The 23055-nt window shown below is 44.9% G+C and overlaps 1 protein-coding gene and 1 long non-coding RNA gene across 2 annotated transcripts in view; both read left to right on the plus strand.

Moving 5' to 3' along the window:
- EPHB1 (EPH receptor B1) overlaps positions 1 to 23055 on the plus strand; it is a 467125-nt gene that overhangs the window by 23800 nt on the left and 420270 nt on the right. The window lies entirely within an intron of this gene.
- LOC107970777 (uncharacterized) lies at positions 4875 to 21732 on the plus strand. The gene is made up of 3 exons (XR_001713646.4): positions 4875 to 4945; positions 18075 to 18206; positions 21479 to 21732. It is a non-coding gene; the product is annotated as an uncharacterized LOC107970777 (long non-coding RNA).

Raw genomic sequence — 23055 nt, forward strand, 5'->3', positions numbered from 1 at the left:
GAAGATGAACAGAGGCTGAGGGCAGCCTGGCTGGAAACAGGAGGTGGAGGCAGGAGGTGGGAGCTGATTCAATCTTCAGACTATAATGCAAAGGTTAGTAGCCAGTTTATGAGTGAAGGGGGCCATTTAGGCAGGATAGAAAGGGGTCTAAACATGAGTTATAAGACAAGATAATGTTTTGGCAGGTGGGATTTTTGCTGTATGCAGAGGTGAACTTCTGAGCATAGAGAAATGGACGTTAGGTAGGCATAAACACACCTCTGTCTAATCACTATCACTTCCATAATCAGTCGGAGCTTCTGTTTGATGTGTGTCCTCCCTCTCCCTATGCCTTGGGGGATGACAGCCTCCCATTTGTGCATAGGTGTTTTTCACGGGGCCAGCAGGCAGTATGGGTTCCCTGCTAGTGAATTCCCATTTCCTACGAGGGAGGCAGAAGGGTGCCCATGTGGTGATCTCCCAGACCAGGTTCTCATCTCCACTTGACCAGTCTGTAGGTGTAAGCCTTGGAAGTAGCTCCTCTATAAAATGGGAATGAATCATATCCCATTATAGGGGCTTTGGAATGAGTAAATGAGATAACATAGATGGATTGCCTGGTACAGACAAGGCTTGGTATGTAGCAGACACTCAATAAATGTTTCCTCCCTTCTCTGTGCCTCTTCTCTCCCTTCTCAATGCAGCAGTGTGGGGTTCTGCTTGGAGCAGCTGAGTCCCTACCCTGCACATCCCTGTGCCTCCCCAGGCTGCTCAGACACTGACCTTGCAGCTTCTTTTTGTGGGAAAGGTAGTTGCCCTTGGATCTTGTGTTCCCACAGCCAAAGCTTCTCTCACTTTTGTCTGCCTGGGAGGCCTCTGTTGCCTTCTTTTCTAGCCCAGTCTTGCCTACAGATGCCCCATCCCATACTTCTTGCTCTTCTGCCTTGCTTGGGTGGGCCCAGCGCAGGGGACACATGGACACCTGTCATGCCAATTTCTGATTTAGTCAATGTCAGCTAATTGCTGTAACACCTAATTCCAAATTTTTTAGCTCACAAGATAAAAGTTATTTCTTACTCATATCAGTCTGGTGAGGCCCGTGGTGGGGTTCTGTCCCCTTCCCCTCCCCTCACCCACCCCTCCTGTCATTCAGGGACCCATACTGGTAGACCCTGTTGATAAATGCTGGCAGAGGAAAAGGCAAATTTACTCTTACCTTCCTACCTATGTCAGCCTGGGAGAGAAACATCACTCCCTCTTTCTTCCACTCCATTGGCAAAGACTACTCTCATGGTCCCACCTGGACCAAGCTGAGAAATGGAGGGAGCCTCCATGTCTGGGAAAAGCAGGTTTAGAGAGCACTTAGCTGTATCCCTGCAGGAAAACCACAACTTCTCCACAGTCTACGCATGGAGACAAATGCTTCTCTGCCCCTAAGGGAGGCCTCTCTACCAGAGGGCTCAGAAAATTCCTTCCTCCCTCCTTTCTTCCCTCCCTTCCTTCCAGTGTTTACAGAATGCCCCCTTGGACCAGAAACTGGCTGCCTTTATGAAGAGAAGAATCGGGGGGAAGAGATGCTTAAAGGTAACTTTTTAGCCTCCAGAGGCTGGGCCCTCTAATCACAGGCACAAAACTATTAATATTATTCCATGCAGAGACAAGCAGCCAGAATAATTAGAGCTCAAGCAATTCTTTCACAGCAAGTTCTTGATGTTTTATTTTATTTTATTTTGTATTTATCTGTGTTTGCCTGGGTTACCTACAGTGCACACTCCCACCACTCGGCCCCAAGCTGCTTTCTCTTTTCTTGGAACTCTCCATGCTTCCTCCTGCCCCGGAACGTTTGCACCTGCTCTTCCCAATGCTGGTCAAAAGAAACAAAAACCAGATACGCTTTAAAAGGGAGAAAGGGTTTGTATTAGTCAGAGTTTTCCAGAGAAACAGAACCAATAGGATATTTATTTATTTATTTATTTAAGATTTATTATAAAGAATTGGCTCACATAATTTTGAAGGCAGGCAAGTCTCAGGATCTACAGGGTGAATTGGCAAGCTGGAGACCCAGGAGAGCTGATGGGTAGTTCCAGTCCACATCTGAGGGCCTGAGAATCATGAGTGCTAATGGTGTAGTTCTGTCTGAATGAAGGCAGGCTAAAGACCCAGGAAGAGCCAATGTTTCAGTTTGAATCCAAAGGTAGGAAAAAAGCTGATGTCCCAGCCCAAAGGCATATTCTGGGGAAGGTCAGCCTTTTTGTTCTATTCAAGCCTTCAACTGATTGGATGTGGCCCACCCACATTAAGGGGAAACAATTGGCTTTGCTCAGTCCATTCATTGAAATGTTAGTCTCATCCAAAAACACCCTCATGGAAGCACACAGGGTAATGTTTGGCAGTTACTTGAGCGACCATGTTCCAGTCATGTTGACACATAAAATTAACCATCACAGGATTTTTAAAGTTAAGGAAAAAATATTAGAATTAATAATCTGTAAAAATAAAAATGATAGTAAAATGGTAAAAAAAAAAAAATACCCAGGCAATTAATTGTTTAAAGGAATTAGCCAGTAAAGTGAAAAAGTTAGGGTAAAGATAAAAGGTGGATGGGGTGGAGAGACAGAATTAGTGGTGAAAAAAGGATAAACCCATATGGACAACGTAAAACGTGAAATCCAGAAAGCTAAAATACTCAAAGGCTGATTGTGTAATAAAGAAGAAAAATGCAGAAGAAAACACTCCCAAACCATAGGCGATGAAGGGCAGAAGCCTGGCTCTGATGTTCAAGGAGGACTCCTATGTCTTTCTCTGCTGATTCTTGGGTGTGAAAAGATCTAATACAAACAGAAACATGTTTGGGAATGGTGACACTGGGAGGCTGGGGGAGCCTGTGCTGTTGTGATGCCTTTGGGATACAGCCCTTCTCAATCTCCCTTTTTTCCAACCTGGGTTTGGTCTAGTTGTGGGGGAAAAGAGATCGGGGAGGTCAGAGCTTGAGGTCACACACCAAGTGGGTTAACAGCAGAGTGGCCCTTCCCGGACAGTTTCATCCAGGAGAACTTTGGTTAAACGCAAAGTGAAAGACAATGTTGAAAAGGAGGAGGAGGAAGGGAGCTCCCCATAAGTCCTTGTGCTGCCTGAGATGAGTATAGGAGGTAGGAGATATCCCTGTTTCATATCTAATGCTGGGGATGTGTTCCAGCTGTAATGGAGTGCCATAGCTGGCAAAGACGTCCCCTTCCCTCTGCTTGACCACTGCCTGGGACCAAGCTTTAGGCCCTGTGGCTCCTGGGGTCCTATCTGCCATGCTGCTACACTGGCTGTGCCCTGTGTTGCTGTGTCTGAGCGGTGACTCAGCACAGTAGCTGCTGTCCAGGCATGGTCAAACTCCACACAACACTCCCCAGCCTAGGCTTCCTGGGCCCCTGGCCTCTCTCAACTCCCGTGATCAACCACCCTTCACTCAGATTTGGCCATGAGTGAGCAGAGCTGGTGTAGGCTGATGTGGTATGCAGGGTGATGGGGGCACTAACCAACATATATTTATTTATTTTTCATTCCCATTGCAAAAAGGAATCACTTCCTAAAGTCAGGAAGTTGCCTAAACATTTTTGAGGAATGCCCACAATTCTTATTTAACATATTGCTTAAAGTTGCAGAATATGGTTCTGTTCTATTGGTGAGCAAAGACCACTCCAAGCCCTCCCTGGAGAGGCTTTCTCTATGCACCATCCTGCACCAAAGTGCTTTCTGTTTGTCTTTTGCCTCATTTTGCAAAGATGACAGATCTAAGTTACGTTACAGACCCTTCTATTTTAAAATAGCATTCTTCTGCAGTTAAATTTAAATTTTTTTTCTGGTCACCTTGGAAGAGATTTGTGTCTTTCTCAGAAATGCTGAGATTGTTTGTGGGAGTTGGGGTAGCAGATTGTAGCTTTGGCTTGGCATAAACGAACCCAGGCAGTTCACACAGGGATCAGGTGTGGGTGACTGGCAAGGCCTGCAACCTTGCCTCAGATCTGGTGAAAAGGGAAGCGGAAGTGATTTTCCTATCTGTCAAATGGAAATGATAATGCTTAGCCTTTGGAGTTGTTGCGAGGGGTACATGACCCCTCAGGACCACAGGACTACAGGACCACCCAGCCTACTCATTCCCTGCACGTTCCAAGAGCCCAGACCCTGGTTTAAAAGCTCCACTGGCTTTGCCTTGGGCCTGAGGCCTCTCAGATAATTGCTTTTGCTTAAAAGCCATTAAGTCACTCAGAAGAAGGTGTGAACTTGAGTAACGACTCAACTGCCTCCTTGATGGAGAAAGTCAGTTCAGAGAGAAGCCCTTTCTAGGTAGAACTAGCTTAGCTGGCAGATCGCAGGAGCAGTGGACAGTGAAGACAGAAGGACAGGAGAAAGAGGGAGGTGACAATGAGGGGAGCAAAGTCCATGTCATCGTGGTCCCCTCAGTTGCTCTCATCCCCATACCCTAATGTCTGCCAGGGGTCGTGCTGAAAAAGGTCACACAAACTCTTAAAGTTTAAGGTCTGGGGGTCTTGGGGAAGGAAGGCCTGCCTGGTGAGCACCTGCCTTCCCTCAGGCTCCGTAACAGGAAACTCTCATGTACCGCTTGCAACAACTCCAAAGGCTAAGCACTATCATTTCCATTTTACAGATAGGAAAACCAAGGCCCAGCTTGGCAGGGTAACACCAGAGTCTCTTCTAGGTCCAGCCAGGTTTCTTTCTACTCTTCCCATGAGGCAATTAGCCATGCAGATCTCAGTAAATGTTCAGGAAGCTGGTAAGTTTTCCACTTTCCTTCAAACACGGGAAGATCCATGCTGATGTTCACTCAGGAAATTGTCAATACAAAGAAATTTTATTGCCTAAAGTTAGAAGTCTATGATAGCATCAGTTTCCATGGCAACAGGCTATGATGTCACAGATGCCTGCAACAGCAGAATGAGAAGAAAGCAGGGAAATGGTGAGCCAAGGTGGGGAGGCTGTAAGACATGATCTATTAGCACAGATGCGGAAGGCCTTCCATCAGCCCTCCCCCTGCCCAGCATCTGCTGCTGCACAAAGGGAAGCACACTGACATTTGGAACAAATACATGGGTTTTATGAACCATGAATGCTTCAGCTTGCAAACTCAGAATAATCAAAAACAAATACAATTTCTCTGAGTTTTCTCTGAATGTTTACAAAAAGGATAATGCCTTTTTTTTTTTTTTTTTTTTTTTTGGTAATCCTAGCTCTTGCAATTGACTAAGTGGTAGTTTCTTGCGTGCCCAGCATGGTGAGGCTGTTAATTCCCATTGATATGGCGTATCAGGGTGGAGATGACAATGAGGCGGAGCCAGTCGGGGGTGAAGTACTGGGAGGCATGTGGGTCCCTGGGAGGAGAATGGGAGGCAGAAACTCGATGTTGACTATGCTGGGCACAGTGCCAGTTGGTGCACACTGGGTTTGAAGGGCCTAGGTCTGGGTTCCTAGGGTGTGACGCACAGCAGCACATCACTAACTGATGACAATACTTTTGCTAATTGGAATCCTTCTCATCACATTGCTCCCTGTTGTCAAAAGCAGAGGCCAATTATATTTTTCAAAGATGCTACAGCAGTTATCTCCCATCCAACAAGCTCTTTGGTGATGGGAACTTGCCAACCTAGAGTCTAACTTTCCTCCCCTTAAGTATGGATTGGACTTGATGACTTGCTTGACCAGTAAAAGGCAGAGGTGATGGTCTGGGACTTTTAAAGCTAGGTCAGAAGCAGCCTCACAGCTTTTACCTGGATCTCTAGGGACTCTAGCTGTTAGAAAGCTCACTCTGGGAACCTAGTCACTATGTTGTTAAGATGCATGGAGAGGCCATGTATGGGTACTTCAATTGACAGCCCAAGGTGAGCTTCCAGCTGACAGCCAGCACCAACTGCCAGCCATGTGAGTGGGCCATTTTGGCATCAAGCAGTAGTAGAGGCTTTGGATGACTGCAGCTCCTGCCAACATCTGACTGCAACCTCCTGAGCCACCCCAAGTGAGAACTATCCAGTTGGGCCTGGCCAACCTGCAGGACTGTAAGAGCTAATAAAACATTACTGTCTCAAGCCAGTAAATTTTGCAGGTAATTTGTTACACTCAATAGATAACAGGAACACAAGCAGTCCCTTGAATTTGCTATGTAAGATAAAACCCAGACAGGTCCAGGGTCAGTGGTCACAGTCCTGGCATGTGGCTGAAGACCTCTATAATGGGAAGGGGATGGCCAGTGCAGGCCTGCCTCTTGGTGAATCCTGCCCTAAAGAAGGCAGGCTGGAGATGTTACGATCATCTGTCAGTTTTAGAAGCTTGGCAGTTGGTCTTCAGTTTGGCGACATAAATGTCAATCAGGCCAGGTCTGTTGTAGCTCTAATGGGATGGTTTTGAACCTAAGTGTGCAGAACTGTTCATTTCATCTAGTTGGGTTTAGCCAAGCATCCCAGCAATTGAGATTGAATGAGTGTCCCTTGCAGGGTTTCATCTAAGCCTGTAAAAATGCCAAAGAGGACAGAAGTAATATCCCACAGGGGATGCTGCTTCTGTTGGACCCTCTTTGGGTACCATTTTCCTGCGAGCTGTGAATTCACCAGTTTGTACTTGCCCTGGCCTGCAGTTCTCCATATGGTCCATTTCAGCAAGTGCTTTGCTGAAATCTAGGTACACCATGATCTTGTGTCCTAGGGAAATTTTCAAGAAGGAAAGGGAATAGGTTTGGTGGGGCTTGTTCTTACTCAACCCATGTTGCCTCCAGGAGCTTTCTATGCTTTCTCTGCATATTAGTATACTCCAATCTCCTTCATCCACCATGGTTTGGCTCGTGGCATCCTTTCACGATCCTTTTCTTCCTGAAAGAAGGATTAAATTTCCCCCTCCCAGTTTTCTACTGTCTTTCTCATCTTTTATCATTCCTTGAAGATGCCTTTCTTTTACCATATCTGCATTGTTTTTCTACATTTTATTTTACTTCAACTATCGTCTATAAAAGGCAATTGAGACCGGGTGCGGTGGCTCACACCTGTAATCTCAGCACTTTGGGAGGCTGAGGCAGGTGGATCACGAGGTCAGGAGTTTGAGACCAGCCTGGCCAATATAGTGAAACCCCGTCTCTACTAAAAATACAAAAAAAAAAAAAAAAAAAAAATCAGCCGAGTGTGGTGAAGCATACCTGTAATCCCAGCTACTCTGGAGGCTGAGGCAGGAGAATTGCTTGAATCCAGGAGGTGGAGGTTTCAGTGAGCTGAGATTGTGCCACTGCACTCCAGCCTGGATGACAGAGTGAGACTCCATCTCAAAAAAAAAAAAAAAAAAAAGCAATTGAAAATGTTTTTTAGATGCTGAGCTAAGAGCCAGAATACAATTAGGAAGTTCTTCTTGTTATCTGCTTGATATCTAGCCTACACCAGTCCAGATGCATTGCTGTCTTTTCTGGTTTCTCTTTCCCATCATCATATGGGGGAAGATACCGGCCTCTCCTTAGCAGTTCTGCTTTGCATATAATCGATGGATCTTGCTGTGTCCTTCATTTGCCTTCTCTGGTTGTGAATAAATAACCCCCAGTTCCTTGTACATTTCTTCACCATTCCTGTTTTTCAGGGCCCTAATCAGTTTTATTTCATTCTCCACTATAAATGATTTTTAAAGCCCCTTGGAAATATAAAGGTTGTCTAAATAATAAATCATCATTTTGGCAAATGATACTGAGACATTTAGAGAGATAAAATTAATCACCCCCTTGTAGCTATATAGCAGCTTTTCCACAGGGAGTACAAAGTAGTTTGTAGAGCTCATAGTTAATTCTTGTCCCGTTCCCGAGGGAAGAGGGCAAGAGTCATCTTTCTATTTTGTAGGGGGAAAGGCCAGGGTGGCATAGGTGACTTCTTATTCAGCATGCCCTGGTGAGCACGGTACACAGTGTGAAAGATGCTTCAGCTCTCTTCTCTGAACATCTGACGCAACATCCATGGGGTATTTTACCACTTTTCAACCTGGATAGCATAGTGCATGCAATAGGTTCCCTGGGTGGCAGGGATCATTGGCCCCATCCTGCCTGTACAGGGCCTGGAATAATTTTCCCTCCAGTGAGTTCTCTGCTCAGAATGCTGCAGCATCTCCTGCATCAAGTACAAACACCACAGATTCCATTACTCAAGGAGCTTGCACTTTCACATGAGTCAACTCATGAATTATTATGCCCATTTTATAGATGAGGAGACGGAGGTTTGTGGAACCTAAGTGGCTTACTTACAAATTCACACAATTACTATATGGTAATGCTGGGATCTGGCCAGGTTTCTCTAACGCCTTAGTCTAGTGCTTCTTCTTCTCTATAATCTAAGCTTCCCATTACAATTATTTTGGTTTTGAGTGACAGGAAACAAAATCAACAGATGCGCGCGGGTGCGCGTGCACACACACACACACACACACTCCTTATGGGCTTCTGTGATTGAAAGTACTGTGCAATACTAGTTTCGGGCATGACTGCATTTAAGATGCTATTGGGACTGTTCCTCTGTCTTCAGCCCCACTTCCTCTGGGTTAGCCTAAAGCTCTCCTATCATGGTCATCAGGTTTATGTTCTGACTACAGCAGAAACAGGGAGACTAATTTCTTGGTAGTTCCTGCACAAGTCCTGAGGGTCATTCTGAATGATCCCAGTTTCAATGTGTAGCATGTTTAGTTCTCAACCAGTCAACATGTGTAGGGGCTAGAATTCACTGTTTGGCCTAGATTGCTCCTTCCCCTGGGGAGCTGGGGTGGAGGCGGCACTTTAAAGGCAGAGACTGAGAATGGGGAGGGGTGAAATTGCAAATCAAGAGTACACAGACAGTTAGGAAAAATAGGGTGAGTGGGTGCTGGCTGGCAGAAACTGACCTGCAAAGCCTTTCATTCACACCCCTTGCATTGCCCGCCTCTCTGCCTGGCATCCTCATTGTCTTGCTGGGCTGCTCCTCAGATGGGCAATCCTCTCTCCTCACCAGCATCTCTTTGTTTATGCTTTTTTTTCTGCCCTCATTTTTCACCCTTTCCATCTGAACCCTTCTGTACCCTTTGGCCTATTTCAAACTTTCCTGAACTGAGGAAGCCTTCTGAACTGCCTGGTCCATGGGTGGCTTCCTAATGTGCTATGGACTCCTGCCTTCTCTTTTGTGGTGCCCCATTGAGGGAAGTTGGCCCATTGGATAGTTTCCATGAAGTAGGAATAAATGTGCAAAATTCACGTGTTTGGCATTTGGGGCTTTTGGTGAAGGGTTGGTGAAAATCACTGCAGCAAAGGATGTAGGTAAAACCAACACTGTGTGAGTAGGAACAAAAAAAGATCATGGAGTCTTAATAGACTTTGAATATAGTGTAATGAGAAGTTTGGCGTGGTTCTCACAGCTTCCCAAGTGGGATGAGAAAAAATGGAGCATTTTAGGCTGAGAGACTGTCCTTTTGCTCTTTTCCTGGTTAGTTAGAACTTTCTTGGAGCCTAGTCCCTAGTTGAGCCACTACACTTGAAAAATATGTGTTAATTCCTAGCATCTGCCTCAATCTATCATTTTATAGATCAGGAACCTGAGATCCCAAGTGGCTGAATTACTGCCCCAGGGTCAGGCAGTGAGTTTGGGGCACAGCTAGAAGTGAAGACCCTACCTGATGCTCTGCCTAGCGCTATTTCCATTCTCTGCAGTTGGCCGGGAGTGACTGGCAAGGATGGAGGATGGAGAATGGCCCTTTGAGGGACACTTGGGGATTGAAGGAGGCTGCAGGCCAGGGAAGGGGTCTAATTGTGCTTCCTGGAGATGCTCAGCGAAGTCCTGGGCATGTATGGGCACCAAATCAGGGCATAGACACCTGGATTGGTTTGGTGATGCTTCTCAAGTATGAGAAGTTCCTAGTTAAAAAGATGCCACCCCAAGATTTCCTGTATCTGCAGGGTCCCATCCCTGGACGTGATAAAGGAGGAGGTCTGAGTGGCTGAGACATGAGCTGGAGGAAGCTGGCAGGGTTGGGGCCATCTGATCACCCAGGTCATACCCTATTTTGGGGAATGCTAACCAATTCCTGGGGCTCCTTCCTTCTCTGAGTAGATGAAGTACTGCTGTATAAATGCACTGTTTCTCAGACATGATTTGAATAAAAGGAAAACTCTCATATGGAGTGTGCTATTTTTAAGAGATACAAGTTAAGGAATAAAATTCTGTGAGACGCACAATTATTTAGCTGTCTTTGTTTAGCAACATTCTTTTAATTAACCACCACTAGCATCTATTGAGATGCTGGGCAAGTGTGCTCTGCTCCAGGCTTGTTTTGGAGGGAAAAAAATAAATTCATGTTTTCAACCCAAATCATGAGAGTTTCCTCTCCAAGGTAAGACTTTGGGGGTGGGGGTGGTTGAGTGGAGGACTCTCTTTGTCCTGGGGCCGTGAGGACCTATCAGGAGAAGGCAACTCAGTACCTCTCAAAAGCTGTTTGCTGGTGGGCTTTTAGAACCCTGCGTCTCTGAGAAAGCATCCCCTCAATAATGCTTTCCTCCCCTGCACACCTTCCCTTCAATCCTTCTTAGAGCTTCTTTCTGTTTATCTTTGCAAAAAACTTTTAATTTTGAAATAATTTCAGACCTAGAGAAAAGTTTTAAGTATATTACAAACAACTCCAGTATATTCTTATTAAATATTGAATTGTGTCCCCCTAAAAAGGTACGTTAAAATCTTAATCCCCAGAACTTCAGAATGTGCCCTTATTTGGAAATAGGGTCTGTGCAGAATAAGCAGTTAAATTAAGATGAGGTCATGCTGGAATAGGATAGGTCCCTATTCCAGCATGACTGGTGTCCTTATAAAAAGGGGAAATTTGGACGCAGACATGCACACAGGGAGTGCGCCATGAGAACATGACAGCAGAGATCAGAGTGATGTGTCTGTGAGCCAAAGAACACCAAAGATTGCCAGCAAACCATCGGAAGCTAGAAGAGAGGCCTGGAACAGATTCTGCCTCACAGCCCTCAGAAAGAACCAACCCTGCCAACACCGTGATTTCAGATTTCTGCCTCCAGAACTGTGAGATAAGTCTCTGTTGTGAAAGTCACCAGTTGGTGGTACTTTGTTACAGCAGCCCCAGGAAGCTAATACAGCCCTTCACCTGCATTTCTCCAGTGTTAGCATTTTACCACGTTGTGCTCATTCCTCCCCTGCACACATATGTGCCATATATACATGTAATTGTTCTTTTCAGAATCGATTGACAATAAGTTGCAGACATATGCCCATTTACTCCTAATTACTTCAGTGTCTGTTTCCTAAAAGCAGTAAAAACTCTTACCTAGCCACAGTACAATAATCAAAATCAGGGAATTAACACACATACAATATTATTATAGTGCTATCTCACCTGTAGCATGTCATATTTCACTAATTTTCCTATTGCCTTTATTGCAAAATGGTATTTCTTCTGATCTCTTTTATCTTTAAAATATTTTCAATTAAAATTTAAATTTTTATTAACATACATGCACATTGTCCTGAGGATGGTGGGGGAGTTTTGCAGGGAGCTTTGGGGAATTTTGATCTGGAGATGGGGGTCTGGGCCGAGGAGCATGGCAGGTGAGGGAAGCACTCAGAGAAAGGCAGCATGGTTGAAGCCACTAGCAAAAAGCATGAGCTTTCCTTGGAAGGGGGTGCTTATTATTATTTTTCCCTCTCAAAAACGAAACATGTGTAGGAGAGTGTTCTGGGAGTCCTTGGCAGGCTGATGGGCATGACCGTGTTCAAGGGTTCCCTTCTGGCCTGACCTCTGCCTAGCCTTGGGCCACAGATGCAACCTTGCCCTCCCAGCTAGTGTCTGGTGGGCCATAAGATGCTGAAATGCCTTCTGCCCTGGACAGTCTGACATCTTTGTCCTCGATACAAGGGTGCTACAGACTGAGTCAAGAAAGGGTAGAAGCCCTGGATGATGAATGCCAAGTGGAAACCTCAGCAAGGGCCTTGAGGAAGGGATTTTAAACTCCTCCTACCCTCCATCAGCTTTCTCTCCATTCTTGAAATGGACAATGACTTCCTACTGTCATGCAAACTCCCAGGAATATGTAGCTTCTAGCATCTTCCATCTAACCAGAGTGCTTCCCCTAAACCCTTCCAATAAAGAAATTCCAGAATAGTCTCTGGTGAGAAGATGAATCATAAGGGGGCCATTCATTAGTATAACTGAGACCCAGTGTCCTGCCCCTGGCAAATTGCTTCCCAGATTTCTGAAAACACTTGAAAATGTGGCCTCTAACCTGTCCTGGAGCAGAGGAGGGCAGCTGGGAGACCAGGAGTGGGCCCACAGCATTACAGATTCCCACAAAGGGAGCTATGGCCTGTTGAGCAGGACTCTGATCCCACGATTCTAGAACAGCTGCCCAATCCCACAGCTGGGCAGACTTAGGAACCAGCAGATACTCTCGGGCCATGGCCTTTCACCCTTTCTCATCCTCACTTTCTCCAGCTTTCTTTCCTCAAGTTCACAAAATTTAGGGACCTTTCTGCCCTGTCTGATTCCAAAAAAGTAATAGAAGTTTGCTTCTGCCTATGCCATCCCTCGGATGCCTCCTCCTTCCCTTCAAACATCTCCATAGAAGTTCCCACAAGCTGCCGCCATGTCCTCAAAGACCTTTTCCCCACTTTGGTTAGGCTGACTCTCGATCCCTTCACTCTCCTAAACATTGCTTCTCTGCACATGGAAAGACAGCTGCTTTCCCTGCCTTCAGGCCATTGTGGCTTGGCCCAGTAGCTTTTTGTCCCGTTTTATAACATTTATTGCCTTTTCCTCTGGTTACAGAAGCAATACGTTCTTCTGAGATTTTCTGATTTCTCAGAGGAGATTCTATATTCTTCCTTGGTTCAACCCTATTGAGGGAGAACTGAACCTGTTTGGATATTTCTATGATACGCTTGAGAGAATGTGGGGTTGCTACTCTGAAAAAGAAAAATATCAATGATGCTTTCAGAAATTGTCCAATTGTGCCAATGTCTTGTGAGAGCGGCATTGTTCAGAGTCATGGCAGAGTGGGGTTGCTGGATAAAATACAGGATTGCCCACTAAATCTGAATTCCAAGTAAGCAATAGATACTTTTTAGTTTTAGGTATTTTAAGCACAAAATATTGTGTGGGACACACATTGACATATTGCATGCGATATTTGAGGCATACTTATTCTAAGAAAATTATTCATTGTTTATCAGGAATTCAAATTTAACTGGGTGTCCTGTTGTTTGTTGGCTTGCTGAATTTGACAACCCAACATCAACATGCAAGACAGAGCTGGTCAGGCTGTAGAGGGCCTTCAACAGGGGTGCACAAGGGCATTTGTGAGTGTAACCAAAAGCCTCACAGAATGGAGCCAAAGCCAGGCTGGGAGCAAGGCAATGGCAAACAGAACTGAGAAGAAATCTGGGACAGATCATGAGGCAACTAAACTTCCAAACCTTTAAGTGAGGTGTCTGAGTCCTTGCACCACCCTGAGACCTGTTCATGGCGGTTGCTCTTCTGTCTTCTGGCTTCAGTCACCCAAGTATCACTGCTATGAGTTCCCCCTTACCCACATACAAACTGTACCATTATTATGTAATATTTTTCCTTAATTCACTGAAAACCTTAAATACCTGTATTTTTAGAAGGAAACTTGATTCCATCATTGTCAATGGAAAACAATCTCACTTATCACAAATTGAAAGTGACAATAAACATGTGGACAATGAAGTTGATGTCATCGCACTCTAACTTTTGACTGAATCTGAAACTGGCTCTCAATTCCTTAAAAATGAAATTAGCAAGTGGTAGAGAAGAGCTGATGATATACAAGTCTCCAGCTGAAACTTTCTGCTGTCATAATCAGAGAACCACAAATAATTGAAAAGGAGACAACTTTCTAACCCTGCAATTCAGTGTATTTAATGTTGCATTCAATCACTCATGGTTTATGTGATTCTCACTTTTAGGAGGTACTGGTATTGGTTAGGTCTTAGCAATGACCAGTAATGCTGTTTTTTAAAAAGTGCTTTATAAACGAATTTTTTTCTGGTTGGAGAAGAAGAGTCTTGAATATTTGCAGGTGGAAGTCTGAGTTTCAGGAGTGCATGCCCTCGGTCACCTGATCCCAGCCCTGTGTGCTCAACTTCAGGGATAATGTCCTAGAGACCATGAGTCAACATCAGGCAAAAGCCATCCTGGGGTCCCATGGGACTCTCAGCGCCCCCATAAGTGAGGACTTAGGGACAAATCCACCTAGACTCCTTAGCTTTGGTCTGCCGGGGGTGCAACACTGACCCTGTGACCCTGCCCCCGTCCCCAGGCCCTCTGCTTTGATGGGAAAGACTGCCCAGGATAGAGTGTGCTGGATGAACTCATGTTCTTGTCATTAGGACTGTGAGTGGGTGAGCTGTGTCCCCAACAGGCCAGGCAGCACTTGGAACACAATTTTCCCATGGAAACAATGTACTAAAGGGTGGTTAGGTTTTATGGCATGATTGGTTCAGGATAGTAAACTTTCATTGAGCACCTAATATGTTCCAGGCACTGTGCTGGGACTACAAAATGTGTAAAGCATTGTTTCAGGCTAAATGGAGTTCAGTCTCTTGGGAGATAAGAGCAGAGAGCAAATGAGCAGGTGATGACAATTCAGTGTGATGGGTGCCAGGACTGAAGGAGGCAGAGTATGCTGTGGGGCCCCAGGGTGGGGACTGGCCAGGCCTGAGGGTGTCTAGAGGAGCTGCCTGTGAGGCTGAGTCTCCAGGCATGAGGAGGTGAAGAGCAGGGATGAAGGATAAAGGGCGTGCCTGGCAAGTGACCAGCCAACAGAAGGGCAGAGGGTCACCCAGCATGGTGTGTGCTGAGATTCTACTGTCTGCCCTGTATTTCTGGAGCACCATGTGCTGTTAGGGGAGTGGGCTGAGTTGAGTATAGAGGAATAAGCAGAGATAGTTACGGAGGCCCCCAGAGCATGATAAGAGGATGGTTTCTCAACCTTAGGCAGGGGAACCACTAAAGGGTTTTAGGCAAATTTACCTGTAAGAAAGCTGCCCTGACACTTGGGTGGTAGAGGGGAAGCAGCTAAGATGGGGTGTGGTGGAAAAAAAGACTAACTAGACCAACTAGAGAGCAGGGAGGAAGACTATCTAGGCAGGAGATGAGAAGGTCCAGGGACCAGGGGGATTTTGAAACTCCCTGGAATGCAAGCCCATAACAAGGACCTTGATCTGTTTTGTTCAGACATATCCCAAATGCCTAGAATAGAGCCTAGTAAACAGTAAGTGATAAATACATATTTGTTGCAGGAGAGGTCAGATTGAGGGGAGATTTCAGGAGTGCAGCAGTTTGGAGATCAAACGCACATGTGATCTTCTGATCTGGATTCCTAACTCTCCCCTCTAGTAGACCTCCAGAGTTAAGAAAAATTGTTACCCCTCACACAAAACAAACTCCTGACTCTGGATAGTCTTTTGGAATATGACTGCTGGCTGTTTGGTCTTGTCTGCAGTGTGACATCACAGCTGGGTGTCATCCCCAGGGGCCACCCTTGGGTCTTTTGTGGGACTCATGTTGGCCAGCCCAAGTTCCTGTTGCTTGGTCCTTATCAAAGACAGAACAATGCTTTGACATCTTTTTATGTTCAGGACATGGCCCCCTCCAGCTACTTCTTAGATGACCCTATGATCCTGTGGCTCATACCCCTCGTTGGTGGTTGGCTTGTAATCCGTAAGTTGAGGACATCCAGGTGAAGGTCTCCTGGCCATCAGAACAGTGTTGGATGTCACCGGCAGATGAATATCAGCAGCTATGCCATCAGAATCTGTGATTAATAGACATAATCTCCACCAGAGCATTAATTTTGGGCATAATCAAAGCCTGCTGAATTATTTCAGTGTCAGACCTTGACAGAGAAGTCAGCCTGGGATTAGCATTTTGATTTAAAGTTCAATGGGTAGTATTTATCTTTATTTCTGTCACCTACGAGTGATTGACTGTCTGTCCTGGAAAATAAAAACAAATGCTACTTCCTCAGTCAAGTGAACAGGGGGTAATTTAGAGGCGCACTCTCATGGTTGGCTGGACCTGTGGTGTAATGGGTTGGCAGTCTCTCTTTCTTGGCTTCCACAAGGCATCTGGGAATCAGGTTCTCAATTCTGTCAGAGGCCAGGTAACTGCAGGAGTAGCTGTGTTAACATCTGAGCAGGTGTGTCACTCCTAATTGTAGTGCTTTAGCAGAGCTGTTGCCTGAGGTGAGAAATGCTGGCATGCAGCATTGGAGGTGGTGGAAACTCCAGAGAAACAAGTTCCATCCCAGTGGGACTGGAGTCAGAACACTGGAGACCCCTTGCCTGACCTGAGCTGGACAGCATTTAATGGTAGTAGATTCTGTATTCCAGCCCACGTGATTGCTACTTTCAGCCCTGTGGAGGGGTTGGTAGTGAGGAACACAGGCATATGCACATGTGAACATGACATTTACTGATGTGGATGGTGCATCCAGGCATGGTGCCAGTGCCTTTACTTGCATTGTTTTGAATCTTGACCACAACCCTGCTCCCCCAGTTATAGGTAAGGACCTGGAAGCCCAGAGAGGTGAAGTGATTTGCTTCAAGGCAAGTTAAAAAAGCAGGAGCCAAGATTCCAGCCCAGAGCAGTCTGGCTCCAAAGCCTATTCCAGCATCTGATTTATCAAGCCAGGTGGGACATACATTGGAGTTGGCAGTGAGAGGAAAGACCCCTGATCCTTGAGGGTGTCTCTGTGAAGGGAATAGCCTGAGTGGGGAGGAGGAGGTCTGGGGAAGTGAGCAGAAAAGGGGTGTCAAGATTTCTGGGGCTCCAAGGGCTCCATTCATTCTTGACCCCACATTGTCATTTCCTTCACCAGTACCCCAGGGCTCCTGTTTCCCTGCCCTGTGGGCTCCTTTGGTCATAGATTGGAGGCTTCAGGCATGGGAGCTCATTTGGTCCAAACATAGAAATGACTGGCACACTACCAAGAGTCAGCAAGCTTCTTCATAAATAAGGTTTTAGTGAAAGGCTGTATCACAGTCAGTAGTTTGTGCCTTCTGTGGACACTCCATTTGACGGCAGAAGTGAAGGCAAAGGGTATCTGGAGAGAGGGAGAGGATGGGCCCTCCCTCATGGAGAGCTATCCATGGGGCATCTGGCTGGGCACAGCCATCCAGTCCCATGAGGCCACAGTGGACACACTGAGCATCCCTTCAAGGCACAATTAGATTCCAGTATTCTCAGACTGATTTGACAGCAACAGTCAATGCAAGGCATGATTTAAACACCTATTATACTCAGTTTTCTCAATTAAAAAATTAAGTTTAATAATGGATTTAAACTCCTTGTTTTCCATAAATCAGATGCAGTTTTTGCTTTAAAAGATGCATTTAAAGAATTGCTTAATTTTCTAGTTTTAATTTTGCACCTGAAAATATAGTAATCTTTTAGGAATTTAATGTATTAATGCAAATTGAAGCAGATATTTATAAATTAAGAGGCCAAACCATCTTCAATGTAACAAGTATATATGACGTGATATATACTTTGGTGAAGTTTTAAAAACTACACTTCATTAGGTAAATAACGGATAACAGAAATAATAGACACTTAAATTATTGTAATTGGTTAAAATCATATATTCATATATTATGAATATTTACATTCAACAGAAGCACATTTTAACAAATGCACTGTTAGTATTTTAGTTATAGATGTGATACACAGGCTCTATAAATTAACAACAAATACAAATCAGCTTAAATGTAATCAAGATAGGAAACTTAAGGTCTTTCATTATGCAGCTACTTTGACATTTACTTTCTTCTTCCTGTTAATTCATTGACCGGAAAAGAAATAGGAGCTTCCCTGCTTTTTTAATTCCCTAGTGATTAATCTGGAATAAGTTTGTCTAAAGAAAGGAGACATTGTTTTTCTGTCAATAGAATAGACTACTATTATTGGTTTTCATTTTAATATTCTGATAAGTTTAGATAAGTGACTTTAGTTGACTTGGATGACATTTTAAAATTATGCATCAGCAAATATCCATCTCTTAACATGTTCACTCTCAGCTTTGACACATGGAGTTGATATTGTAAAAGGATGATAGCTAGTCATTCATGCGGTTGGCTGCCAAGATGTCCCCTGCAGTTAAAGACTGATCCTCGCCCAGCTCTGGAGAATACGAGCAACCAGTGCATCAGGTGCATATTGGGACCTATTTGTAAATCTTCTCTTTAAAATATTAAAATAATCTAATCTTTTAAGCATTACATAACTAAAAGGTATACCCTCTATTCCATGATTTTATCTTGAAACTTCAGCTTATCTATTTGGTTACAAAAAAACAAGTTAATATTTTTTAAGTTGAAATTAATTTTAAACATGGATGTCTTAAAATCCAGTTTATTGTCAAAGAATCCTTGATTGTCATCCTGCTGGGTTCACATGGATGCAGAATTTGTTTCTAGAAACTCTAGGATGACCGTCAGATGGTTCCCATTGAGTCCAGGATGCTTTGCAAAATGCCCTTGTCTGTCCTGGGAGATGGCGGGGAGGGGGCAACTACACCTTGTTGGTGCAGGGAAGGGGTAGGGCTGGTGAGACTGGGTGCCCTCTGGGCTGCACCCTAGTAGGGAGAAGAAAGGCATACTTAGCTGGGGGCTTCTTTAGGCCTTGCTTTCTTGCTCATATCTAGAAAGGCATGGTTTGCCAAAAGAACAAAGTGCAAAAGAATGCTCTGCTCTGGCCCTCAGACATTGAACATCAGCCAATATGAGAGAGCTAGGTGTTTGGGGGCTATTTGGTGGAATTTTTAACAGTTTCTATGCAAGGAAAATTTAAAAAGAAGGTGAGGAGAATGAGTGGCCTCATTCATGCAATTTCTTTCAAGATGCACTCTAGATAAGCAGTCATACCTCCTGTCTCTGACCCCAGAGCAGGCACTGGACATTACGTAGCCATAGAGAAAGAAGAGACAGTACCTGGATGGACCTTATGAATAGGCAGGGGGTGAGGGCAGGAGTATGAGAAGTGCAGAAGAGGAGTGCTGCCTGGGTGGGCTCAGCTCCAGGATTATGTGGGAGGCTGTAGGGAATCATGGGTCTTGGGCCATGCCCAAGCCCCCAACACACTCATGCCCCATGGATTGTCAGGCTTCTCATTGCATAGAAATGTAACAAGCCTTCTGAGATTCTGGTCTGGGTGCAGTTGTCATCACCCAGAGGATCAGGCAGATGCAACAGAAAAAGATGTAAGATTCATGTTAGTTGAGGTCATGGGGGCCCTAAGAGATAATTTAATCTGTCATCCTCTTCTGCAGGAGTAGAAGGAACACTGAGGCACAGGAAAATTTGCTGATCTGGTCAAAGTCTCATGGTGTATTAGAAGCAGAGCCAAGAGGAAACCTTGGCTTCTTGATTTCCTGTTCTAGCATTTTCTCCCTTCACAGCTTCCCTGGGCTTATTTTGCCTCTTAGGACATCTCCCAAATGTCTTCCCCACGGATTCTCCTAACAGTTTATACTAAAATTTTATCATCCTGTGGGTCAGTCACTTCTTCCTAGTATCTGTCATCTATTATGCTCAAATTTAAAACCACATCCTCTCATGCTATGCTCAAAATCATGGGAGAATAATTGCTTAGCACCCTCCTCTTAAAAAATCCTTCACTTAATAGAATATTATAATCAATCACGTGTAGCCTTTATTGCTCTTTGAAAATTAATATCTGGAAAATAAATGGGTGGATCTGGATCTATTAATAAGACAAATCATGTCTTAAGTTTGGTGATGAGCTCAGAGCAGCCACCGCCACCTGGTGGCAGTGTACCCTAATTACAAGAAAAGTAAATAAAGAGACTGCTTTCCAGAATGCAACTTTGGAGCTAGAAAATGGAGGCAAACCTTCTACCCCTAGGCAGATCCAAATAAAAGCATCAAGAACAAAATAATTAGAAGCAGTCTGTAACATGTTCAAGTAAATTATTTCTTTTCTACTATATATTCATTAATTCATCAATTAATATTCAGGTAAAAGAACAAATATTTGTACACGACTGCCTACTATGTGCTAGGCATTGTATCAAGCGTTTTACATATGTTACTTCATTTGATTCTCAATATACGACACAAAATATTGTTTCTATTTTACACATGCAGGGAAGTTAACAGGGAAATCCACATGGTCAGGATGTGAAAGCAACTGTTCAGGCCAAGGACCAGACTTGTCTTTCTTCCCTCACTGCCTCCTAATTCTGCAGAGTCCTAAGTGTGCATAGTAACTGTGCTCAGCAGACACATCCCTGCCCCTTACCGTGCTTGTTACTGGCTGCTGCTTATTTCCATGTAGTTGTTAGATGACTAATCTGAGCTTCACCTGGACTTTTAGAGTCTGTTCCTTTGTTCCTTTGTTGTTGGCGGTTCTGGCTATGTTATCTTTCACTGCTGTGAGATGGTCATGGAAGAAAGCAAATCCTAGGGAGGGAAATTTGAGTTTGACAGGAGCTAAGCTGCCTCAGGTTAAAAGGCAGAGGGGTAGGCATGTCCTGAAAGCGCCTCTGCCCTTGGTCACCGAGAAGGCCCTGCTGTGCCATGCTTCAGGCACAGGACTGAGAGCGCCCAATTCTGCACTCCAGACTGAGTCATGACCTCCTGCCAGGCTGACTCTGACTGGAGTGAGAGAGGGGCAGTGCCCTGGGATAGGGTCTGGCATAAGACAGGACAGTGGTGAGTAATGGGGGATGGATCTCAGACACATGCTGAGTGTTTTCCAGGTCCCCTATTAGGAAGCCCAACTGCATAGATGATGGTACCTTTTTGGGTTGGGAGTGGAAAAGTTTCTAGGTGATTCTGCTGCATGCCCCAGAGGTACCATTTGTTTAATAAACAAGTGAAAGGCTGAATGTGACTTGATGAGGATTTGCTCAGGATGGGCTAGGACTGAGACCCCCTAAAGGAGTCCCTGAGACCCTGGGGCATCCCACAATGAGGTCCTGGGACAGGAGTAGGGAGCTAGCATTTATTTATGGGGACACATTATTCCACTGCCTCCTGGTAAGAAATCTCTTTTTTTCTACACTCCCCTCCACTTGGCACCTCCGTTAGTGATCAACTTGTATTCCTCCTTGAATCAGCTATTTCTATGCATCCTTCTGTCTCCCCAGGCAGCACACATCACTATGGCACAGGGCCCAGGGCTTACTTCCTCTTTCCCCATAGTGCCTGGCCCAGGGCTTTGCCTGTAGTAGACAATGTTAATGTTTGTGGTTGACCTACAGAAGGTGCTCTAGACCCAGATGCCTACTGGGGGCCCATAGGTTTCATAACCAGGTGAGGTTGCCTGGTGGGGACCCTGTGAATAGGTGAACTCCTGCCCCATCTAGCTATATGGGCATTGCCTCATCTTCTGGATTTTCACTGGATAAAAATCCCCAATTTTTAAATGATGACAAAAATGCATTTTTTTTCTTTTACAGCTCTGTATCGGCCAAATAAAATCAATCTGGCTCTCAGATGCATTGGAAACTTCAAATTAAAGCAGGACAAATAGCCTAAGTATGCCCTAATCCTTTAAAAATAGTTTCTCAGTGCCCATACCTAATTATATAGCTCTTGGCAATTGAACTGTCTTTCAAAGAAGTGAGTATGTAATAGCACCCACTTCATAAGAAAGAAAATTTTATGAAGTTGTTTGAGTCAGAACCACAATCCTAATAAAATGTATTTTATGAAGTTGGTGAGAATGTTGCAATCTGGGTGCCGTTTTACAGAGCACAGAACTGGTACACATTGTAAATATGAAGTCTCTGACTGGCCCTCAGCCTCTCTTTTGGTGACAGGTGTGACAACTCCTCCCTTTAAGAGTCTCCTGGGAAGCTTCCAGCACAGGGTGGGATTTAGTGACCTGGCTGCGATAACCCTCCAGCTCACTTCTGGATTGGCTCATCACTGTTAACAGCAGTCTCCAGCCGGTCACTTAACAATGCAGGTGTTATTAAGAAGGGTGGGTTTTGCACCACAATGCCTGCCCTATCTTGGGACTTCTTCTGGGGTATGGGCCCCTTCCCTGGTTTCCCTCCTTCTCAGAGCCCCCTTCCTCAGCTACATCTACCCTCATTCCACCAGGAGAAGCTGTGTGTGTCAAGAAGTGGGCACTGAGTGATGCTGCTGTGGGACTGGTGGCTTCTACCACTTCCAGGGAGTTTTCCTGGTTTCCAGGAAAAGCTCTGATGTGGGTGGCAGGCAGTAGCCAGGACATCTCTAGAGCCTAGGTTAGATGCTCTGCCTGTCCCAGCCATGTTCAGACCCAGCCAGGAAGCCTTAGAGGAACAGGGCTTCCCATACCAGGGCCCTTGTTCAACCTGCTGCTCATGCTGCTAGTGTCACTGTTGTCCCTCAAAGGCTTATGTCCTGTCACTCTGTATGTGGGACAGGTGGGAGGTCTCCAGGTTGCTCACCACTGAACACTGCTGAGCTCAGGTATTTTGCTTTCTAGGGAGGCTTCACAAGGATGGAGGCAGTAGGATGAGAGATTCCTGAAAGGAGGCAGGGATGACTACATCATAAAAAGGTTTCCTCTATTTATTTCACTGATGTATTTGATTTAAAAGCTGACTCTTTGGAGTGAACACCCTCTCACTCAAAAGAGCTGACTGAAACTATGAGAAGAGTGTGAATGTTGAATTAGGCTCACAATCATTTGAATCCTGCTTTGGCTTAACTCTCTGCATAACCTTAAGGAAACGTGTCCTCAGTTTCCCTCCCTGTAAAATAGGTTTAATAAAATATTCCTTTCCAGCCTAAATGAGGGAACTTGGGGTGATTGGTATAGTGTCTGGCATAGTCTGGATTTAAATTCTCTTATTTCTTTATTCATAAGCGTTGTTTGCCACTTAATGATATTCCCCTTTGTTTTTTCCTGGCTGAACTCATTTCCAAAGAGTTTGAGAGCTGGGGAAAGGATAAAAGTAAGGGGACATCATAGATATCCCCACACATTGTTGCAGTGGTGGTGTAGTCTGATTGTGATCCCCTGAAATTCATATGCTTATGA

Source organism: Pan troglodytes, chromosome 2 (assembly GCF_028858775.2).
Source record: "Pan troglodytes isolate AG18354 chromosome 2, NHGRI_mPanTro3-v2.0_pri, whole genome shotgun sequence".
In the NCBI taxonomy this organism is placed as follows: Eukaryota; Metazoa; Chordata; class Mammalia; order Primates; family Hominidae; genus Pan; species Pan troglodytes.